Below are 5,040 nucleotides of genomic sequence, written 5' to 3' on the forward strand. Positions count from 1 at the left end.
AGAGAGAGAGAGAGCGAGAGAGAGAGAATAAGAGAGAACGAGAGAGAGAGCGAGAGAGAGAGAGAGCGAGAGAGAGAGAGAGAAAGAGAGAAAGAGCGAGCGAGAGAATGGGAGGAAACGAGAGCGAGCGAGAGAGAAATAGGGGGGGGGGACTATGTGTCATGAACAATCAAAGAATATGAGATGTACATTATTAAAATATTATTACATACATATAATGCATAATATAAATGTACGTATAAGGAAACTGCGACGCTCGGCGCATTGCTTGAGACTTAACACACAAAACACGCGAACAATATATAGTATTTATATGAGATCATATAACTGCAATTATGAGTCTCACATTGCTTGCTTCGCCTCCTTTCACATCTGCACAACCCGTTTATTATATACATTCGCCAATGACATAGACACCACCCAGCATGTTAAAATATTGATGGTCGAAGTCAAACACAATAATTTTTCCCAAGCGACTGCCTATGTTATATCACTACCGCGCATGCGCAGTCGCAATGATGTGTATGGCTTGATGAGCATCATCTATATGATAAAGCAGAGCCACGCTGGCCGTTATTATGACATGTCTAGGTGAGTGATAGCTTGAAATAAATGTTACATATATAGCGGTTTTGATTGCGACTTGATCACACTCGAGCTATTTATGCTGTACTGTGACACTGTATAGATACGGCCCGTATGTACGGAGTATATTATTAACTAATATCTGCTCTGACCATTCCCGCTATGAAAAAAATCACGGTCACGAGATACATGTCTCGTTGTGATATTTGCTTTATTTTGTCATTCATTTGTGTAGTTATATGAGCATGTGTTCCGCTGTACGACAGACGACATTTTTAACACCATTCAAACAAATGTTTACTGTTAAAACTTACAAGCATGCATGTTACACAACATCTCTCTCAATGACGCCGACGTTCACTAACGGTGAACTATAGTCAAGCGGCAGAAATCGGTAAAATTTTCCGCTTTTCGACGAAACGTTTTTGGAAGGCAACGCAGCATACGCACATACACACACACACACGCACACACACACACACACACACACACACACACACACACCCACCCACACACACACACACACACACACACACAAACACGCAAGCAAGGGGGGGGGGTGCATACATAACCAGATATGTATGCTTGTCTGTAACCAGGTACGTATATGAATGTCTTTAACTGTAAGAAATGCTTGTCCGTATGAAGGGAAGTCATCCGATATGCCTTCTATAGCGGGCTTGCCACACACAAATTACATTGACATTATAGTAATAGGACCACTCGACACAACGCTTAAACGCCGGAGTGTCTATAATGTAGTTTCATTAGACGCAATATTTGCTGCTACTTGTACGACATACACAAGTAAAACGCGTTTATCTACAATGGCTCAAATCGCATGTAAAATAGGGAGCTCGAAATAAATGCGGTTTGAATCGCACCAACGGTTATAACCCTTATTGAAAACTCGCAGTCGATTTTCGCAGTATCATTACGTAGATGTACCGTAATAGTTTCCCATCATTTCTGCCCTTTATTCAGCACACCCATCCGACATTCATACGAATTTCCTCCCATCCCGAGTGTCGCCTGCAGGTGTGCGCGCTCGGGTAATAAAAAATGAATAATACATTCGGAAAAACGACGCCGAAGCGAACTAAAAGGAAAACGCGCTGCAGCGAAATTTTTGTTCGTCGAAAAAATCTTTGAATCGTCGTGATTTCGATTCGCTTCGATCGCGTGCACGCATCAACACGATCAGGCCGCTACCAAGCAGCGGCAACACCCGGCAACACCCGGCAACACTGGCAACACCGGCGCGGCAAGATGCGGCAATATGCGGCAACACCGGCAACACCCGGCAACACCGGCAACACGCGGGAACACCGGCGCGGCAAGATGCGGCAAGATGCGGCAACACCGACAACACCGGCGCGGCAACACCGGCAACACCGGCAACACCGGCAACACGCGGGAACACCGGCGCGGGAAGGTGCGGCAACATGCGGCAACACTGGCAACACCTGGCAACATGCGGCAACATGCGACAACAATTGCCGACAAAACATCATTTATCAGCGCGTTTACGACCGTAGATCTGCATGCGGCCCGCGAGAGTAGCACGCGCGATACACAATAGTCGCGTAATTCCCACCAGCGAAACCATATTCTTCCGGTAATTGAGCGCCAATTGTCGGCCGCAATAAACCGCACGTAGACGGGCGCCGTTTCTGTTGTTCCGCTGTTCCGTCGACGCGCCGACGAGCGAGCGGTGCCCGTCTATACTCGGCCGCTGGGAAATGCGAGATGCGTTCGCACGTAATATCGCTTGCACGCAGCATCGCCCGCGTCCAATCAAACGTAGAAATTCGCCGGCGGTTTGAAGGCGTAGAGGAGACTCCCTCTCCTCCCTCCCCACTGCTCTCCCCTTCTCCGCCCACGGCCGCCCGCTCTCCGGCGCAGCAGCAGATCCTCCCAGCACATCCCTCCTCTAGCCACTGTCGCAGAGCTGCCTGTGGCTGTGACAACGACAGATGTAGTACTAGAGCTACCGTCGCAAGTGCTTCGTGCTTATTCGGCATAATTTCGGCTATATTCGGTTAATCTGCATACTCGCTAATAGCGCGTGACGTCATCGTTATTTCCGTGACGTAACAATGGCAACTCTACTTCTGCACACCATAATGATCGTGTATAGGTGAAATTACGTACTAGTGGAAATTATACACATACGCACGCACGCGCGCACGCACGCACGCACACACACATACATATACGCGCGCGCATACACACAAGCGCGCGCGCACGCGCACACACACACACGCGCGCGCACGCACACACCCGGTCTCCAGATAACGCGGTATACAGATAGCGTGCGGGGACAATGTGCCACCAACAGTAATAGTCGGTTTGACATAGTTAGTTGTTAGTGTTTTTTATTCGGTGCCGCTTTTTATTCGTTGATTAGGTCGAAGAGAGAAAATTATGTTTCCTTTTGAGAAATAATAATTGCGTGCGAAAGTGACAGGATCGTGATTTCCTTCGCAGTTTACAGTTTTTAATTTTGTCTGAGATTGTGAAAAAAATGTGTGTGTTTGCGTGTGCGCGCGTGCGTGTGTGTGTGTATGCTTGCGTACGCGTGTATGTGTGTCTGTATTAAATGTCATGTCGTAATCGGTTCCTACCGTTTCCCGTTTCCCCATATTCTTACTGCGACTTAATAGCTGTTTAGTTACGCTATACCCACGAAGCCATTGTTATGTTTCTTATTAACTCTCTCATGCTGAAATTATTATGTCACCTTTATATGAATAGGAAGTATATTCGTAAAAAAATTTGCATAAAGGGTAATTACTAATAGCACTAATAAATACATCCCTTTTCCACTTTACGATGATACGATTGTCGCCAAACAACACGAAAATAACTATGCTTCTGTGTGTGAAAAGCTTCTGTGTGTGATTCGCAATTATTTTGCCAGCGAAAAAAAATTACTCGAGTTACTTATAGGTTACGACTGCTGCTTGATATCGTACGTAGCGACCACACAGGAAGCGAGATGTAGCAATTTATCATTAACGAGTGAAAAAAAGATTATTTTCAATGCTCATGAATCGTTTACGTAAGCAAAATGGCGGCTCTTAATCATCATCATATCTGTTGCACACATCAGAAGCTGATCGTTTATTAGTCTGGTACGTTCATTGATTCCGCATTAGGCAACAAATGAGTTGCTCACCCACGCCAGTCACTCAAGGATATGCTTTGTCGAGTAAAATGGGGAAATTCTTCAGGTATTGATTAGATGCAGGTTCGTCGGGATCAGGAATCGATGCTATGATCGATTTTCGCTCCTGGAAATAATGAGCGTGGATTATGTTATCAGAACTCTCGCAACTGTGTGCTTCAAGCGGATGCTATTAGGAAAGTGTCGGAATTCTAAATGAAGTTCTTTGCATTGAGATGTTACTTCTTAGAATTTAACAAATTTTAACTTATATAGTGAAAAATACAGTGTCAATATACACATATACACATATATTACACATATCCAATTACACTGGTGGTATTCACAATGTTGCCACGTGATTGAGGGAATGGAGTCATTGCCCGGGGCTAGGATCTTTTCCAGTCCAGTGCGGACCAATAGCAGCAACGGCAATCCTGATTATGCTCTTCTTGGTTCATCGGGTTAAAGAATATTCAATGCAAAAAATTAAATGCAATGCAATCGTGACACCGCAACAATCATATGTGCATACTCTGACTACTCGCATCATACCTACACACATACAGAAGCAGTAGCAATAGCAAGTAGACGCTATGCTAATGTTAAACGTGACGACATGTAATGCAGATATCTCACTTTCGCTTCTCTGTCCATTCCGATTTCTCTTGCCCCGCTTCAACATCAACATCTTTCGATGAAATGCCGCAACCTAGAAACGAAATTATTAGACACGCTTACCGTTTGCATTGCTGATCTGCGTAAATATTTACATTTAACCGCTCTTGTCTGGCTCGCCTAATAATACTTCTTTATCAGATCAGAACAGCTTTATCAACGTACTGTATAATGTGGCAACAGCGTTAATTCCTGTAGTAAGGCAAGATATAATACTTTATCAATCAAAGTTTATTTATTACAAAACTGTATAATTTTATTTTATTTTATTTTGGTTAGTCATATGTTACTTGTGTAATTAACAATAAATTTCCATCCACCCATGCATCCATCAATCCATCCATCCATCCATCCATCCATCCATCCATCCATCCATCCATCCATCCATCCATGCATCCATCCATACATCCACCCATTCATCCATCCAGCCAGCCATCCAGCCATCCATCCATCCATTCACCCATCCATCCATCTGCCCATCCATTCATCCATCCATCCATCCATCCATCCATCCATCCATCCATGCATCCATCCATGCATCCACCCATTCATCCATCCAGCCAGCCATCCAGCCATCCATCCATCCATTCACCCATCCATCCATCTGC

The sequence above is a fragment of the Priapulus caudatus genome, unplaced genomic scaffold (genome assembly GCF_000485595.1).
Source record: "Priapulus caudatus unplaced genomic scaffold, Priapulus_caudatus-5.0.1 Scaffold391, whole genome shotgun sequence".
Classification (NCBI taxonomy): Eukaryota; Metazoa; Priapulida; class Priapulimorpha; order Priapulimorphida; family Priapulidae; genus Priapulus; species Priapulus caudatus.